At 41.8% G+C, this 20330-nt stretch overlaps 1 long non-coding RNA gene across 1 annotated transcript in view; it reads right to left on the bottom strand.

The window, feature by feature from the left end:
* The window catches only part of LOC135228724 (uncharacterized), a 39471-nt gene extending 21227 nt beyond the window's left edge, over positions 1–18244 (bottom strand). The window contains exon 1 of the long non-coding RNA XR_010319503.1: positions 17903–18244. This is a non-coding gene — a long non-coding RNA (uncharacterized LOC135228724). The remainder of the gene's footprint in view (positions 1–17902) is intronic.
* Between the last annotated feature and the right edge of the window lie 2086 nt (positions 18245–20330).

Genomic DNA, 20330 nt, shown 5'->3' with positions numbered 1-20330 from the left:
ATATCAAAACCTGTTCTCCATCCTCCACCCCTACACATACGCATAAATACTATAGCAATTTTTTTTTTTTATGGGCAAATGGGAGCCCTGGTGGCGTAGTGATTAAGTGCTATAGCTGCTTTTTTTTTAGAGAACCCAGCCTAAGACATTTGGTACCCAGAGTGGTTCTAGAGAAACAAAATTGTAAGGATGAGTTTTCTAAATTAGTTTTCAAGTCTGGTTAGTCTCAAAGATGTTGATGACTCTGCTTTCAGTAGTAAAGAAGGCACTGCTAATTCATGGCATGAGGTGGCAATTCAAATATGCAAATTATCACCACCAATAGATCGGGTATTGGTGAAAGGCGAGGCTCTGGGTGATGGCATATATGATACCTTTCAATAATTTTCTCATAATGAGAAGTATAAACAAGCTGGATGGTTGGTCCTACTTGCACTTGACAAACTGGTGAAAGAAAGAGACGTTCTCGGGGCTTCAGTGTCAAAGCTCAAGTGCCGCATAAACGACCTCAAAGTGTCCACTTGTGCTTTGAAGGAAAGCCTTATTTCTTGTGGCAACACTGCTGATATTGCCAAAAACCAAACCCGAGTCTTATTGTAAGAGTGGCTGAATTACAATTCCACTTCAATTGCCAACTTAGAGAGGTGTCTGAAGTTAAAGTAAGGGCATTGATTGGGAAGAAATGAGATCCTGAAACTTAGGATGGGGACATATGGGCAGATAGTTAGAAAGCTGGAGACACTGAGCCCCTAAAATCCATTTAATCACTCCTGCCAATAGAACCACTTCCATCTGCAGAGATTACTCATGTGTGTCTGCTACACCACCCTGCCCAGTAAAGGCATTAGCCCCTCCACTTCCATCTAATGAAATTAGCCCTTGCCCAGCTGCCTCTAAAGAGCCCTTGCCTGAGCCATTGCCTGGGGCATCATCTCAGGCAGATGCTTTACAACACAATGCTGAATGTTCTCAAAACAATTCCAGACTACTGATTCTGGCTTCTAGACCTATAACTAGATTAAGTCCCACCGAGCCCCAAAGAGATGTAGTAGAAAGTGTGACCCAGGAGGAGGTACGCTACACTCCAAGAGAACTGCTTGACTTTTCTAATATGTACAAACAGGAACCTGGGGAATAGGTGTGGGAATGGTTATTCAGGGTGCAGGATAATGCTGCAAGGAACATAAAGATGGATCAGTCTGAGTTTATTGATATGGGTCCACTAAGCACACATTCTTCATTCAATGTTTCACCTCAAGATATTAAGGAAAGATCTAATAGTTCATTTGTTTGGGTTGCTGAAGCACGGATTACACAGTGGCCTACACTAAACCAAGTTGAAGTACTAGACCTGCCCTGGTATACTGTAGAAGAAGGTATTCAAAGGCATGCTGAGGTGGATTTATTAGGTTAAACCCACAGACCCACACATGGAATGCCCAAAGAACACACCTTTTACCACAAATGTGAGGAACAAATTTGGGAAGGGAAATCCAGCATCCTTGAAGGCTGCTGTGATTGCTATTTTATGTAAATCAGATCTGAGAGTGGGAACTGCCCTAACTGAATTTAGACACCTCAATACAATTGGGTTGATTGGACCCTGTGATAGTAGGGGCCAAGTGGCGGCACTCAATCGAGAAAGAAAAGGTGGGCATGGTTACAGCAATGGACAGCAGAGTCAAAGCAGTAATCAGAATAGTCTGACTCATATGGACTTATGACTACTTAGTCACGGTGTCCCTAGGAGTCAAATAGATAGGAAACCTACTAAATATTTACTTGATCTGTAGAAATAGGAGAATTCTTGGTTAGGTGAGCAGCAGTCTAACTTGAATGGTCCTCAGTCAACTTCCATACTAGAGTGAATTTAAAGACCCACAACCCCTTGAATGAAGGGAAGGCCAAGTCCTCATGAGGAAGGACACAAATACACTGCCAAAAATTTATACAGTTAATCTCTCTCCTACCCTTCCCCAAAGGGGTCTACAACCTTTTATGAGAGTGACTTTTCATTGGAGAAAATAATCAGACTTTTTGGGGGGTTACTGGATCCTAGCTCTGAGCTGACACAAATGCCAGGAGACCCAAAACAGCACTGTAGCCCACCAGTCAGAGTGGGACACACACAGAGGTTAGGTTATTAATGGAGTCTTGGCTCATGTTTGTTTCATAGTAGGTCCAATGGGTCCCCAAGTCCCCTCATAGTGACTTTTTCCAGTTCCAGAATACTTTATTGGAATAGATATACTCAATAACCGGCAGAAACCCCACACTGAATCCCTAACAAATGGAGAAAGAGTCATTTTGGTAGGAAAAGCCAAGTGGAAGCCATTAGAACTACCCCTACCTAGGAAAACAGTAAACCAAAAGCAATACTGCATTCCTGGAGAAATTGCAGACATTACTGCCACCAGCAAGGACTTGAAGGATATAGGGGTGGTGCATCCCACCACATCCCCCATTCATCTCGTCTATTTCGCCTGTGAAAAAATCAGATGGACCTTGGAGAACAGTAGATTATCAAAAACCTAACCAGATTGTGACTCCAATTGCAGATGCTGTTCCAGATGTAGTTTCATTGCTTGAGCAAATTAATACATGTCCTGGTAACTCGTGTGCAGCTGCTGAACTGGCTAATGCCTTTTTCTCCATACCTCTTTGGAAGGACCATCAGAAGTCTGCCTTCAGCTGACAAGGCCAGCAATACACCTCCACTTGCCTACCTCAGCGCTCCATGAGCTCTCCAGCCCTATGTCATAATTTAGTCAGCAGGGACCTCGATCGTCCTTCCCTTCTATATGATGTCACACTGGCCCGCTACATTGATGATATTATGCTGATTGAATCTAGTAAGGAAGAAGTATCAATGACTCTGGACTTATTGGTAAAGCATTTGCCTGCTCCCAAAGAGTGGGAAATTAATCCCACAAAAATTCAGGCACCTTCCACCTCAGTAATATTTTTAGGGGTCCAGTGGTATGGGGCATGTCGAGATATTCCATCTAAAATGAAGGACAAGTTATTTATTGCACCTGGCTGTTCCCACAACGAAAAAGGAGGCACAACACCTAGGAGGCCTCTTTGGATTTTGGAGGCAACATGTTCTTCATTTAGGTTTGCTACTCTAGCCTATTTATCAAGTGACTCTAAAAGCTGCTAGTTTTGAGTGGGGCTGAGAACAAGAGAAGCCACTCTCCCACTCTGCTGATTCAATGGTGCTTGAAGTGTCAATGGCAGATAGCGATGCTGTCAGGAATCCTTGGCAGACCCCTACTGGTGAATTGCAACACAGACCCTTAGGATTTTGGAGCAAAGCCTTGCTATCCTCTGCAGATAACTACTCTCCTTTTGAGAATAGCTTTTGGCTTGTTATGGGGCCTTAGTAGAGACTGAATGCTTAACCACAGGCCACCAAGTCACCATGTGGCCTGAGCTGCCCATTATGAACTGGATGTTGTCTGACCCACAGAGTATGCACAGGAGCACTCCATCATTAAATGGAAGTGGTATATACAAGATTGGGCCTGAGCAGGACCTGAAGGCACAAGTTGCATGAGGAAATGTCCCAAATGCCCTTGGCCTCCACTCCTGTCACACTACCTTCCATCTCCCACTATGCACCTATGGCCTCATGGGGAGTTCCTTACGATCGGTTGACTAGAGAAGAGAAAACTTGTGCCTGGTTTACAGATGGCTCTGTGCAATATGCAGGCACCACTCAAAAATGGACAGTGGCGGCACTACACCCCTTTTTGGGACCTCCCTGAAGGACAGTGTGAAGGAAAATCCTCCCAAAAGGAAGAAATTCTAGCAGTGCACCTGGTTGTTCACTTTGTCTGGAAGGAGAAATGTCCAGATGTGCAATTGTATACGGATTCAAGGGTTGTGGTCAATAGTTTGGCTGGATGGTCAGGTTCTTGGAAGGAATATGATTGGAAAATTGCAGCCCAGGATTTATGGGGAAGAGGTATGGGGACATACCTCTCTGAATGAGCCAAAGAAGTAAATATATATGTGCCCCTTGTGAATGCTGACCAAAGCATGATCTCAGCAGAGGGTGATTTTAGCAATCAAGTGGATAGGATGATACATTCTGTGAAAACCAGTCATTCTCTTTCCCCAGCCAGTCACATCATTGCTCAATGAGCTCATGAACAAAGTGGCCATGGTGGCAGAGATGGAGGTTATGCATGGGTCCAGCAACATGGAGTTCCACTCACCAAGGCAGACTTGGCAACAGCCACTGCTAAGTGCCCCATCTGCCAGCAGCAGAGGTCAACACTGGGTCCTTAATATGGCACCATACCTCAAGGTGCTTAGCAAGCAACCTGGTGGCAAGTTGACTACATTGGACCACTTCCATCATGGAAAGAGCAGCATTTGTTCTTACTGGAATAGATACTTACTCTGATACGGATTTGCCTTCCCTGAGCAATGTTGCCAAAACCACCATCTGTGGGCTTACAGAATGCCTTATTCACCATCATTGTTATCCCACACAGTATTGCCTCTGATCAAGAGACTCATTTCACAGCAAATAAAGTATGGCAGTGGGCCCATGTTCATAGAATTCACTGGTCTTACCATGTTCCTCATCATCCTGAAGCAGCTGGCTTGATAGGATGATGGAATGGACTCCTAAAGACACCACTATGCACCAGCTAGGTGACAATACCTTGCAGAGTTGGGGTAACACTCTCCAGCAGGCTGCATATGCTTTAAACTAGCATCCAATATATGGTGCTGTTTCTTCCATAGCCAGGATTCATGGGTCCAAAAATCAAGAAGTGGAAATGGGAGTGGCACCACTCACTATTACCCCTAGTGACCCACTCACAAGATTTTCACTTCCTGTTCCCATGATCTTATGCTCTTCAGTCTGGAGGTCTTAGTTCCAAAGGGAGGAATGCGCCCACCTGGAGACACATCACTGATTCCATTGAACTGGAAGCTAAGAATGCCACCTAGCAACTGGATCAACAGGCAAAGAAGGGAGTTACCATACTGGCTGCTGTGATTGATCCTGATTACCAAGAGGAAATCAGATTGATATTACATAATGGAGATAAAGACGAGTATGCCTGGAACGCAGGAGATCCCTTAGGGCATCTCTTAGTACTAGCATGTCCTGTGATTAAAGTCAATGGAAAACTATAGTAACTCAATTCTGACAGGGCTACTAATGGCCCAGAACCTTCAGGAATGAAGATTTGGGTGATCCCACCGGGCAAAAAACCATGATCTGGTGAGGTGCTTGCTGAGGGCAAAGGGACTATGGAATGGGTGTTGGAAGAAGGTAGTTCTAAATACCACTTACGTCCACGTGACCAGTTGCAGAAACGAGGACTGTAATTGTTATGAGTATTTCTGCTTTGTATGTGTGCATCAAATATTTTTGCTTTTTCACTTACAAAATATAAGATGTAAATGGGGCTAGTGCATTTTCAATTAATCACGTGTTAGTTACATCATGTTAAGACTAAGTATGACTTTGTAATTGTCTTTATTTAGAGATTATGTATGGTTTGGGGAGATGTGTACAGGTGCTAAGTTGACAAGCAGTGGACTCTGATGGTTAATATTGTGTGTCAACACAACGGAGTATTACATAATGATAAAGAACAATGATGTATCTGTGAAGCATCTCATAACATGGATGAATCTGGAGGGCATTATGCTGAGCGAAATAAGTCAACCACAAAACGACAAATATTGTATGAAACCACTACTGTAAAAACTCATAAAAAGGTTTGCACACAAAAAGAAACAATCTTTGATGGTTACAAGGGGTGGGGGAAGCGTGGAAACGGAAAAACACTAAACAGACAACAGATAAGTGGTAACTTTGGTGAAGCGTAAGACAGTACACAATACTGGGAAGCCAGAACAGCTTGTACAAGACAAGGTCATGGAAGCTCCATAGATACATCCAAACTACCTGAGGGACTGAATTGCTGGGCTGAGGGCTGTGGGGACCATGAACTCAGGGAACAGCTGATCTACCACAGCTGAGGTGGTCAGTGTGCTCCATCCATATTTCCTGGGACCACAATATCATTTTTAAAATTTTATATTGTTGTTGAGAATATGTACAGCAAAACATACACCAATTCACCACAATTCAGTAACACTGATTACGTTCTTTGAGTTGTGTAGCTATTCTCACTCTCTGTTTCTGAGTTGTTCCTCCCACATTAACATAAACTCACTGCCCCCTGAAGTTCCTATCTAATCTTTTGAGTTGTTGTTACTTTGATCCTATATAGTCCTTCAAAGAGCACAATGCTCAAAGCAGACATTTTTACTAGTTAAGCTAGGCTATTGTTTACCCTTAGGAAGACTTCAGGAGATTTTTTTTGGTTTAAGGTTTAAAGATTATTTCAGAGCATTAGTTTCAGGGATTCATTCAGCCTCCATGGTTCCAGAAAGTCTGGATTCCATGAGAATTTTAAATTCTTTTCTGCATTTACCCTGTTTTGATCAGGATTGTCTAGGCTCTTTGCTCAAAACATTCGGTCATAGTAGCTGGGCACCATCCAGTTCTTACAGTCTCATGGCAACGGAAAAAAAAAAAAACCCTGTTGCCCTCAAGTCTATTCTGACTCATAGCAACCCTGTAGGACAGAGTAGAACTGCCTCATACGGTTTCCAAGGAGTGGCTGGTAGATTTCAACTGCCAACCTTTTTGGTTAGCAGCTGAGCTCTTAACCACTGCCCCACCAGTTATTCATAGAGGAAATTAGAAACACATTCCATATTCTCCTCCTGTTCCTTACTCTTCTTCTTCCACTGTTGCTCCAGGCCCATAGAGACCAATTGTTGTGCCTTGGATGGCCACTTGTAAGGTTTTAAGAACCCAGGCACTATGCAAGGAACCAGGAGGTAGAACAGAAGCACTGAACATATTAGGCCAATTAACTGGGATGTCGTGTGAAACCGTGACTCATGATGACCCAATGTGTGCAGAGTAAAACTGTTCTCCACAGGGTTTTCAAGGCTGTGACCTTTCTGAAGCAGATCACCAGGCCTATCATTTGAGGCATCTCTAAGTGGGTTAGAACTGCCAGTCTTTCGGCTAGTAGTCAAGCACTTAACCGTCTGCATCACCCAGGGGCCCTTGAGACATCATACCTAGTACTGTTTTGAATGACCTCAGGAGATGGTGATTTTCACCTCTCTGGGTAATCTCTCTGGCATTAACCAGAATTTTTTTTTTCTTTAGTCTTTAAGGGCATACAACCCATCATACATTGGGCCACCTCACAGGAAACTGATCAGTAGAACAGGAGACATTCAATGAGAGTTCTCTTTCCTGGTGCCTCAGGAGAACTAGAAAGAGTCACACCCTTTCCTTAATGTTGATGTATTTATTGAGGAGGAAAGAAATTATGTAACAGGGAAGTATGGGGCACTGTTTGAGAACTTGGTCTTATCTGGCTAGTTAATGGAACATTCTTATGCCTCGTTGTTTAAGGATTTCTTTTTTATTTTCAGGAAGACAGGAGGAAAGGAAGACATCTCAGGATCCCATTCTGAGGGTCCTTTGGCCACCACTGTCAGAAAATTTTCTCCAAGAGTCCTGGGCCAGACACCTGGATTTCCAGATGGGTTTTATAGTCAAGGAGATTTTAGAGAGGGGAGGTATTTCAGTTATGTAGAAAAGTTCAATTATCTAAAGAAGTTGTTTTTTTTTTAAAATACCGCAAAGCTTTGTGACTTAAAACGACAGGAATTTATTACTTTTCATGATTTTGTGGACTTACTAGAATCAACTGAGTGGTTTTGTTCCACATGGTATAGCTAAGTTCACTCATGGGTTACATTTAGCTGGAAGCCTGACTGGGACTAGGACATCCAAGATGGCCTCTCATCCTCTAGTTCCTCTCACCATTTGGTAATCTAGCCCACGTTTCTTCACATCATGGCATTACCTTCCAAGAAGGACAAGCCCCGGTATGCAAGCGCTTATCAAGCCTCTGCTGGCATCATTTTGCTAATGTCTCATTGGCCAAGCAAGTCACACGATCAAGAGTCAGTGTGGGAGGGGGCTACAGAAGGGTGCAAACACCAGGAGGTTTTGTGCACTGGAGGCCACCACTATAACAATTTAGCACAAGTGAGCAGGGCAATTTTGCACACTGGGTCTCCTCAGTTGTCAGTGCTTAGGTATGGATGCGTAACCTAAAATCTGGTCCTTGACTTTGCAGTTCCAGAAACTCTGTGTGATTAGGAGTTCATGCTTAGCCCCATGCTTTTATCTGAAATTGCCTCTCATCGTCACTCGAAGACATGAATTTAGGCTCTCATAGTTTTATCTCAAGACTCTGTCGTCTCGACCACAGATGACTGAACCAGAGTGGACACCTGACCTATGACTCTGTTGGCTGAGCTGGCCCAATTGGACTTTCTCTTAAGACTTTGGAATGGGAATACTGAGAGACTAAGATCCAAACTGGTAAAGAGATTGTAGAAAATTTCCTAGATAGTCTAAAATGAGTTCAGAAATATATCTAAACTCCTGAGATGACTAGAAAATGAGACTGCTAAACCATAGTTATTAAGAAATTGGCTGGTAAGCAAAAAGTTGGCAGACTGAATCCACGAGCACCTCCTTGGAAACCGTGTAGGAAGCTCTACTTTGTCCTATAGGGTCGGTGTGAGTTGGAATCAACTTGACAGCAACGAGTATTCACTAGCAGATATATGTTTCTGCTTATCCTCTTATACTCCGTGACAATATCTACCTGCAAGGGAGGCTGAAAAATGTCATCTCTAGTTGAGTAGCCAAGCACCTAACTACTATAGAAGAAAGAGAAAATAGATCTTAATGAACACTTAGAAGACTCCACTTACACTTTGAAAAAAGTAGTTTAAAAACACATGAAGATTTTCATGGATAGCAAGATAGTGTGAGTTGAAAACAACCTAGGCAGTGAGGCAAATTTGATGTTGGTCTGCATGAATGGCAATGTAGAGTCTAGAAAGAGAAAAGTGACAGTCCTGTTTTGTCTGTGTTGTTTAGATGCCCTCTTCTTCCCCCTCATCCCCTCCCCGCACAGCATAGTGTTCAATTCATGGTTATGTTTCAGGAGGGAGAGAGAAAAATGAGTGTATTTAGAGGGAGTAAACAGGATGATGAAACCCTCAAAATCAGGTCATAAACACAGAATGCAACAAAGAACCTCTGAGGGAGTAGGAAAGCAGTGGGATCCAGACCCCAAATTCTCATAAAAAGACCGGACTTAATGGTCTGACTGAGAGTAGAAGGACCCCAGTGGTCATGGCCCCCAGACCTTCTGTTGGCCCTGGACAGGACTATTCCCAAAGCCAACTCTTCAGACAGGGATTGGACTGGACAATGGGTTGGAGAAGGATGCTTGTGAGGAGTGAGCTTCTTGGATCAGGTGGACACTTGAGACTATATTGGCATCTCCTGCCAGGAGGGGAGATGAGAGGGTAGAGGGAGTTCAAAGCTGACAAAATTAACACGAAAAGAGAGATTGGAGGGAGGGAGCGGGCTGTCTCATTAGGCAGAGAGCAACCGGGAGTATGTAGCAAGATGTATACATGTTTTTCTGTGAGAGACTAACTTGATTTGTAAACTTTCACTTAAAGCACAATAAAAATTAAAAAAAAGAAAGGTCGGAGTCAGGACCAACATGGCTAACTAGGTAGGAGCTACCGCGGATCCCTCTTGCAACAAAGACTTGGAAAAACAAGTGAATCGATCACATACATGACAATCTAGGATCCCTGACCATCAAACACAGATCTAAAGAGTTGACCTGAGTGACAACCCACACCCTGAAGCAGCGACTGCTTCTGGAACCCGCGTCCCGTGCCACAGCCTCGAGCCCTTGTGGATCCCTGGTGCCGAGTGGTGGGGCTGATTGCAGCTTACTGAGACGGGGCAAGCACGGGACACAGCCCTAATCCCTAACCCCCTGGGGTAACCTCAGTAGAGACTCAGCCAGTGCAAGCAGGCTGCACACTGACACAGCTGAAAAGAGAACAAGCAACCACAGGGAAGCAGCAACTGTTTTTGGAGCCTGGAGCCAGCGTCCCAGTCAGAAAACCTTGGTGCCGGGCTTTGCATTAAGTGCAGAGGAGCTGAGCACAGCTTCCTGAGACAGTGCAAGCACAGGACGCAGCCCTAGCCCCCTGAAGTAACCTTGGGGGAAACCCAGCCAGCGCACGCAGGCTGCACAATGACGTGGCTTATAGGAGGATAAATCACTGGGAAGCAATGACTGGTTTTGGAGCCTGGAGTGCAGTGTCCCAGCCAGGAAACCTTGGCGCTGGGCTTTGGACTAGGAGCAGAGGAGCTGACCATGGCTTCTGAGGGGGCACAAGCACAGAATGGAACGCAGGCCGGACCCTCGGGGGCAATCTTGACCCAGCCAGTGCACACAGGCTACACGCCTCTCAGATAAAACAGTCACCACCAAGCAAGATAAGTAACTTTATATTGCTGGGTGCTATACTCTCCTATCTATCTGATCCCTCCCCTCCCTGCCCCAGGTGGCTTCATTAACATTGGAACTTCCTGGGCCAGGGAGTGAAATGCTCCTGCTCATCCAGGTTTTTTTTTCCTCTAACCCATTCTCCTGGCCTGAGAGAAGCAGATACTAACAATCCAGGGAGGAAAAATTCTTTCCGGACTTCCCTATACTGGAATGAAAATACAGAACCAGCTCCAGCCAAGCATATAAGATCCACAGTCTTGGGCTTTCATCCCTGTAGGGAATAAGGTGGCTATTATAATGCAAAGGCAATTCTTATAGAGATCTGACTGTAATTGTTTTAGCAGAGCACTGGAAAGACAAGTTTTCCAGGTCTGATATCTCACCTATCAAACAGAGCCCACACTGATCCAAAGCAGGGAGCTGAGGGCTGAAGCTCCACCCAAACCACCTAGCCACCTGCCAAAGGGATCTGAGGATACTGACGCCTACCAATCTTGAGAGGTACAAGCATTGGATGCCTAAGGTACAGCTCCAGAGCCCACCCACCAAAGTGCTTTAGGAATAGAGATGCACCTACCTCACTGGCACTTGGGGGAAGGCCGTCAGCATCCTGTCCTCCTTGAAGCGTGACCCCCTGCCGCTACTAGAATCTGGTGCACAGAACTATCACCACTACTCCTCTAAGTTAATAGGTGACAGTCTACACCACACATTTGGTGACCCAAAATCAGAACACCTAAGCTGATTCTATTCAAGAATAGTGAATGGAGTCTTAGGCTTATATATCTGGTAACAGACCAAACCAGCTAGTAATAGGACATAAGTGATTCAAAGGCTACAACAATCAAGACAGCGCAATCTAGTAGCCCATCTGGGTATGCTGAAATGAAGAAAAACAAGCTAAGGCTCAGTAAGCAAATATAAAATAAATCATTACAATATCTTACAGATGGCTCGGAGACAGCATTCGATATCAAATCACATAAAGAAGCAGACCATGAATGCTTCTACAAATCCCCAAATTAAAGAATCAAAATCTTTCCCAAACGAAGATATAATCCTGGAATTACCAGATGCAGAATATAAAAAACTAATTTACAGAATGCTTCAAGATATCAGGGATGATCTCAGAAATGAAATAAGGCAATCTACAGAAAAAGCCAAGGAACACACTGATAAAGCAGTTGAAGAAATCAAAAACATTATTCAAGAACATAGTGGAAAAATCAACAAGCTGCAAGAATCCATAGAGACACAGCTTTCTGAAATCCAAAAGATTAACAATAAAATTACAGAATTAGACAACTCGATAAGAAGAGGAGCAGAATCGAGGAATTGGAATGCAGAGTCGGAGAGGTGGAGGATAAGGCAATTTAAACAAATATAGTTGAAGAAAAATTAGATAAAAGAATTAAAAAAAAAATGAAGAAACCCTAAGAATCATGTGGGACTCTATCAAGAAGAATACCTTGCATGTGATTGAAGTTCCAGAACAAGGAGCGATTACAGAAAATACAGAGAGAATAGCTGAAGATCTGTCGGCAGAAAACTTACATGGCATCATGAAAGACGAAAGGGTATCTATCCAAGATGCTCATAGAACCCCATTTAAGACAGATCCAAAAAAAAAAAAAAAAAAAAACCACCAGGGCATATTATCATCAAACTTGCGAAAACCAAAGATAAAGAGAAAATTTTAAAAGTAGTCAGGGATAAAAGAAAAGTCACTTACAAAGGAGAATCAATAAGAATAAGTTCAGACTACTCAGCAGAAACCATGCAGTCAAGAAGGCAATGGGATGACATATATAGAGCACTGAAGGAGAAAAACTGCCAGCCAAGGATCATATATCCAGCAAAACTCTCTCTCAAATATGAAGGCGAAATTAAAACATTTACAGATACACACAAGCTTAGAGAATTTGCAAAAACCAAACCAAAGCTACAAGAATTACTAAAGGAAATTCCTTGGTCAGAAAATCTATAATATCAGATACCAACACGACACAAGGTCACAGAACAGAACATCCTGATATCAACTCAAATAGGGAAATCACAAAAACAAAATGATTAATCTTAAAAAGAAAAAAATGCTCAAAACAGAAACCACTGAAGTCATTATGTAAAAGATTACAATAACCAAAAAGAGGGACTAAACACAGGAGGCATACACCTTCCATATGGAGAGGAAAAAAAGATGACATAGGATGATACAAGTTAGGTTTTTACTTAGAAAAATAGGGGTAAATATTAAGGTAACCACAAAGAGGTCTAACAATTCCATAACTCAAAATAAAAACCAAGAAAAACATAACGACTCAGCAAACATAAACTCAACTACTCTGAAAATGAAGAACACAAAATTTACAAAGAAAAATGTCTCAGCACAAAAAAGTAAGTGGAAAAATGAAATTGGCAAAAACATACACAGAAAGGCATCAAAATGACAGCACTAAACTCATACTTATCTGTAATTACACTGAATGTAAATGGACTAAATGCCCCAATAAAGAGACAGAGAGTCTCAGACTGGATAAAGAAACATGATCTGTCTTTATACTGCCTACAAGAGACACATCTTAGACTTAGAGACACAAACAAACTAAAACTCAAACGATGGAAAAAAATATATCAAGCAAACAACAAGCAAAAAAGAGCAGGAATGGCACTATAAATATCTGACAAAATAGACTTTAAAGTTAAATCCACCACAATGGATAAAGAAGGACACTACATAATGATAAAAGGGACAATTGACCAGGAAGATATAACCATATTAAATCTGTATGCACCTAATGACAGGGCTGCAAGATACATAAAACAAACTTTAACAGAACTGAAAAGTGAGATAGACATCTCCACAATTATAGTAGGAGACTTCAACACAGCACTTTCAGAGAAGGACAGGACCTCCAGTAAGAAGCTCAATAGAGACATGGAAGATCTAACTGCTACAATCAACCAACTTGAACTCATAGACTTATACAGAACACTCCACCCAATAGCTGCAAAGTATACTTCTTTTTCTAGTGCACATGGAACATTCTCTAGAATAGATCACATATTAGGTCGTAAAACAAACCTTTGCAGAACCCAAAACATCGAAATATTACAAAGCATCTTCTCAGACCACAAGGCCATAAAAGTAGAAATCAACAGAAAAATCAGGGAAAAGAAATCAAATACTTGGAAACTGAACAATACCCTGCTCAGAAAAGACTGAGTTGCAGAAGACATTAAGGAGAGAATAAAGAAATTCATAGAGTGCAATGAGAATGAAAACACTTCCTATCAAAACCTCTGGGACACAGCAAAAGCAGTGCTCAGAGGTCAATTTATATCAATAAATGCACACATAAAGAAGAAAGAGCCAAAATCAGAGAACTGTCCCTACAACTTAAACAAACAAAAAGCGAGCAACAAAAGAACCCATCAGGCACCAGAAGAGAACAAATAATAAAAGTAGAGCTGAACTAAATGAATTACAGAACAGAAAAACAACTGAAAGAATTAACAAAGCCAAAAGCTGGTTCTTTGAAAAAATTAACAAAATTGATAAACCATTGGCCAGACTGAATAAAGAAATACAGGAAAGGAAAAAAATAATCTGAATAAGAAATAAGATGGGGCATATCACAACAGACCCAACTGAAATTAAAAGGATTATATCAGATTATTAAGAAAAATTGTACTCTAACAAATTTGCAAACCTAGAAGAAATGAATGACTTCCTAGAAACACACTACGTACCTAAACTAACACAATCAGAAGTAGAACAACTAAATAGACCCATAACAAAAAGAGATTGAAACTGTAATCGAAAAACTCCGAACAACAACAACAAAAAAATCCCTGGCCCCGACGGCTTCACTGCAGAGTTCTACCAAACTTTCAGAGAAGAGTTAACACCACTACTACTAATGGTATTTCAGAGCAGAGAAAAGGATGGAATACTACCAAACTCAGTCTATGAAGGCACCATATCCCTGATACCAAAACCAGGTAAAGACACCACAAAAAAAGAAAATTACAGACCTATATCCCTCATGAACATAGATGCAAAAATCTTCAACAAAATTCTAGCCAACACAATTCAACAACATATCAAAAAAATAATCCACCATGACCCAGTGCGATTTATACCAGGTATGTAAGGTTGGTTCAATATTAGGAAAACCATTAATGTAATCCACCATATAAATAAAACAAAAGACAAAAACCACATGATCTTATCAATTGATGCAGAGAAGGCATTTGACAAATTCCAACACCCATTCATGATAAAAAATCTCAGCAAAATAAGAATTGAAGGAAAATTTCTCAATAAAATTAAGGGCATTTATACAAAGCCAACAGCCAACATCATCCTAAATAGAGAGAGCCTGAAAGCATTTCCCTTGAGAACAGGAACCAGACAAGGATGCCCTTTATCACCGCTCTTATTCAACATTGTGCTGGAGGTCCTAGCCAGAGCAATTAGGCTAGACAAAGAAATAAAGGGCATCCGGATTGGCAAGGAAAAAGTAAAATTACCTCTACTTGCAGATGACATTATCTTATACAGAGAAAACCCTAAGGAATCCTCCAGAAAACTACTGAAACTAATAGAGAGTTCGGCAGAATTTCAAATTACAAGATAAAAAAAAAAAAAGCATACAAAAATCACTTGGATTCTTCTACATCAACAAAAAGAACATCAAAGAGGAAATCACCAAATCAGTACCATTCACACTAGCCACCAAGAAGATAAAATACTTAGGAATAAATCTTACCAAAGATGTAAGAGACCTATACAAGGAAAACTAGAAAGTACTAGTGCAAGAAACTAAAAGGGACCTACATAAGTGGAAAAACATACCTTGTTCATGGATAGGAAGATTCAACATAGTAAAAATGTCTCTTCTACCAAAAGTGTTCTATAAATACAATGCACTTCTGATCCAAATTCCAATGACATTTCTTAATGTGATGGAGAAACAAAACACCAACTTCATATGGAAGGGAAAGAAGCCCCGGATAAGTAAAGCATACTGAAAAAGAAGAAGAAAGTGGGAGGCCTCACTCTACCTGATTTTAGAATGTATTATACAGCTACAGTAGTCGAAACAGCCTGGTACTGGTACAAGAACAGGCACATAGACCAATGGGACAGAATTGAGAACCCAGATATAAATCCATCTACGTATGAGCAGCTGATATTTGACAAAGGCCCAGTGTCAGTTAATTGGGGAAAAGATAGTCTTTTTAACAAATGGTGCTGGCATAACTGGATATCCATTTGCAAAAAAATGAAACAGGACCCATACCTCATGCCATGCACAAAAACTAACTCCAAGTGGATCAAAGACCTAAACATAAAGACTAAAACGATAAAGATCATGGAAGAAAAAATAGGGACAACCTTAGGAGCCCTAATACAAGGCATCAACAGAATACAAAACATTACCAAAAATGACGAAGAGAAACCAGATAACTGGGAGCTCCTAAAAATCAAACACCTATGCTCATCTAAAGACTTCACCAAAAGAGTAAAAAGACCACTGACAGATTGGGAAAAATTTTCAGCTATGACATATCCGACCAGCGCCTGATCTCTAAAATCTATACAATTCTGCTAAAACTCAACCACAAAAAGGCAACCCAATTAAAAATTTGGAAAAGGGTATGAGCACACACTTCACTAAAGAAGATATTCAGGCAGCTAACAGATACATGAGAAAATGCTCTGATCATTATCCATTAGAGAAATGCAAATTAAAACTACGATGAGATTCCATCTCACTCCAACAAGGCTGGCATTAATCCAAAAAACACAAAATAATAAATGTTGGAGTGGTTGTGGAGAGATCCGAACACCTATACACTGATGGTGGGAATGTAAAATGGTACAACCACTTTGGAAATCTATCTGGCGTTTCCTTAAAAAGTTAGAAATAGAACTACCATACAACCTGGAAATCCCACTCCTCAGAATATATCCTAGAGAAATAAGAGCCTTTACACAAACAGATATACGGACATCCACGTTTATTGCAGCACTGTTTACAATAGCAAAAACATGGAAGCAACCAAGGTGCCCATCAACAGATGAATGGATAAATAAATTATGGTATATTCACACAACGGAATACTACGCATCGATAAAGAACAGTGAAGAATCTGTGAAACATTTCATAATGTGGAGGAAGCTGGAAAGCATTCCCACCCGAGTAACCCCGGAAGGCATTATGCTGAGTGAAAGTAGTCAGTTGCAAAAGGACAAATATTGTATAAGACCACTATTAAAAGAACTTGAGAAATAGTCTAAACTGAGAAGAGAACATTCTTTTGTGGTTATGAGAGGGAGGAGGAAGGAAGGGTAGGTGAGGGGTATTCACTAATTAAAAAAAAAAATAGTAGATAAGAACTACTTTAGGTGAAGGGAAAGACAGCACACAATACAGGGGAGGTCAGCACAATTGGACTAAACCAAAAGGAAAGAAGTTTCCTGAATAAACTGAATGCTTTGAAGGCCAGCGTAACAGGAGCAGGTGTCTGGGGACCATGGCTTCAGGGGACATCTAAGTCAACTGGCATAATAAAATCTATTAAGAAAACATTCTGCATCCCAATTTGAAGAGTGGCGTCTGGGGTCTTAAACACCAGCAAGCAGCTATCTAAGATGCATCCATTGGTCTCAACCCACCTGGATCAAAGGAGAACGAAGAATACCAAGGACACAAGGTGATTACGAGCCCAAAAGATAAAAAGGGCTACATGAACCAGCGACTACATCATACTAAGATGAGAAGAACTAGATGGTACCCGGCTACAACCGATGACTGCCCTAACAGGGAACACAACAAAGAACCCCTGAGGGAGCAGGAGAGCAGTGGGATGCAGACCCCAAATTCTCATAAGACCAGACTTAATGGTCTGACTGAGACTGGAAGGATCCCGGTGGTTATGGCCCCCAGATCTTCAGTTGGCCCATGACAGGAACCATTCCCGAAGCCAACTTGTCAGACATGGATTGGACTGGACAATGGTTTGGAGAGGGATGCTGGTGAGGAGTGAGCTTCTTGGATCAGGTGGACACTTGAGACTGTTGGCACCTCTTGCCTGGAGGGGAGATAAGAGGGTGGAGGGGGTTAGAAGCTGGCGAAAAAGACACGAAAAGAAGGAGTGGAGGGAGAGAGCAGGCTCTCTCATTAGGGGGAGAGTAATTGGGAGTGTGTAGCAAGGTGTATATGGGTTTTTGTGTGAGAGAGTGACTTGATTTTTAAACTTTCACTTAAAGCACAATAGAAATTATTTAAAAAAAAAAAAAAGCAATTGCCAGTAATTCCAGGGTGAAAGCCCCTTACTCTCTGGGTGACTAAGGAGATTTGGGTTAATTACAGGCAGGTGGCCAGCCTTAGTGTTTCTGGCATCCAGGGAAACGCTCTACTCACAAAACTTCTGGAGTTGTGTTCAGGACCCTTTCCTCGGTCCCTGTAGTATCTTCTCATCCTCCCAGGGCCAGGTAAAGGTCACCACTTCCTGCTCATCAATCCTGCCAAGGGCACTTCATTTGGACGCTCGCTCAGAACACTGGTTTTCTCTGGCAGGTGATGCTAGCATGGCACCATGGGCAAGCAAGAGGCTACCCACAGAGTTCAGCTGAGATGCATGGTTCTTCACACCAGCCCTCCTGAAAATGAGGTGGCATAGATTAAGGCCCCTACAATTCCCATGTCCTCTAAAATGTCTGCCCTGTAACTTACGTTATTGTCTTATAGCTTTTCTTAACGCTGGTATTATTATTCAAATGTACATGCATATATTTTGTTTCTACAAAGCCATTACCAGGTCCTTGAGAACAGTGACCATGACTTCTACGTTTTAGGGTACCCTATAGGTATCCTTCCCTCTTGCATGCCAACAGAACCCTAATTTTGTTCAGGTGGCAATGTACCCAGTTTTGGACAGTGAGACCTACAGGTAAGTTGTTGTGAAGGCTTCTGGGAAAGCTTTTGCCTTTTTGATAAAAAGAAGCAGTTGGCATTGCTGTTCCCCTTTTCTACTTCTTTTTTTTTTTCCCCTGCCTGAAATACAGATGTGGTGGGTGGAGCTGCAGCAATGGCCTTGCAACCATGAGGGAACATCCAAAAGAACCGCACAGATGCTGACCCTGACACTGTTGAACTCATGAAGCAACACCAGTATCTGACTTCCTTCAAACTTATTGTTAGGTGAAAAAATAAGTTCCTATATCTGTAGCCTCACAAACATGGTTGATAGAAGAAACAGTAGAAATAGTAGGAGCATGACCTCTACCTCATTATGTTCATTTCTGCCTCCTAAATCACACACAAGTACACCCATGGAACAATGTATATCTCATGTGAAGCCTGAACTATAAATGGGTGTCTGGGAAATGAGGAAATATCTTTGACTTCCTCCCCTTTAGCTTTCCCACTACAAAGGGGTTGGAATGGAGTTGAGTGAGTCAGTTTGCAATACCTGCCATACCATCCATGATGGGTAGGGAAAGAAGGGCCCCCATGCAAAATCCCTAACTGATGCCTCTCGTATTAGTTAAGGAAAAAAACACGCTGTAACAGACAAACCCCAAAATCTCAAGAGTTTAGCACAACAGAAGTTTATCACGCAATCCTGTGGTGTCCAAAATGGGTCTTAAAAACTGTGGAAGGGGACTGGGGGGCACTTTGTTCCGTGAGTCATTCTGGCACCCAGGCTGACTTCTTCAATATTCAACTGGCAGACAGATGAAAAGAGGGTGAGGAAGGCACGTCTGCTTCTTCAAAGCCTTGGCCTGAAAGAGGCATCCATCATTTATGCTCACATGCCACTCCTGAGAGCTCATCTTATCACCTCCACCTAAATGCAGGGGTAGGACATACAGTCCTTGGCTTGGCAGCAACTTCCCAGGGACAACTCTACTCTATGGAAGGACAGAACAAATCTTTGGGGAGCTGCTAGCTGTCTGCCACCAGCTAAAGTTGTTATAATTACGGTGGAAGGTTTCGTCCCTAATTGCTGCATTAAAACAAACAAACAAACAAACCAAACCCGCTGCCATCAAGCTGGTTCCAACTCAGAACGCTCTTAATAAATAGAAGAATGACTAGAAGGATGAATATCTCTTCATATCTCAACTCAACTATTGTAAAGAGCCATTAAAATATTTTTATGTCAATGCCCTTAAGAATAATTTTTCATAAGAATCATTTTTAGTCGTTGTATAAGTCTTTTGAAGCTAGGGAAATGTTTATTAATAACCTTGGACGTATATTTTTAAATCCAGTTTATGCCATTGGTAAATGACACTAAACAAGGGCTTCTTGTTGTTGTATGCAGTCGAGTTGATTATGACTCGTAACAGCCGTATAGGACAGAGTAGAACTGCCCCATAGGGTTTCCAAGGTTTATAAACTTGGAAGACAAAAATTGTATTCGCACTAACCTCTAACTGAAATTTTGTATTACCTTCCGTAATGAATGTAGGTAACACATCACAGGAGTGTTAGCAGGAATTGTAACTGTCACCCACTGAAATCACAGATATTCTCATACAAGGTTACAGTTATTGCAGATATCTGGAAGTACTGCTTATGATCATCATTATTTCAAAATTATTGCAGTCATCAATCTGTTACTAGATCTTCATATTGCAACCACATTTACTACCATATTGTAATACTTTAAATATTTTGAAAGCTGTATTTTAATATAATATTATACATTATGTTTTATGTACTTAAAAATTTTAATTTGAAAAGGGGTCCACGGGCTCCACTAGAATGCCAGAGGGGTCCGTGAATCAAGTAAAATTAACTGCCCTCCCCCTGCCCCAGCTCTAGGGAGTGGAGCCTTGGT

The sequence above is a fragment of the Loxodonta africana genome, chromosome 27 (genome assembly GCF_030014295.1).
Source record: "Loxodonta africana isolate mLoxAfr1 chromosome 27, mLoxAfr1.hap2, whole genome shotgun sequence".
NCBI lineage: Eukaryota > Metazoa > Chordata > Mammalia > Proboscidea > Elephantidae > Loxodonta > Loxodonta africana.
Note: the sequence above shows the minus strand (reverse complement) of the source record. Positions and strands in the feature narration are given on the sequence as shown.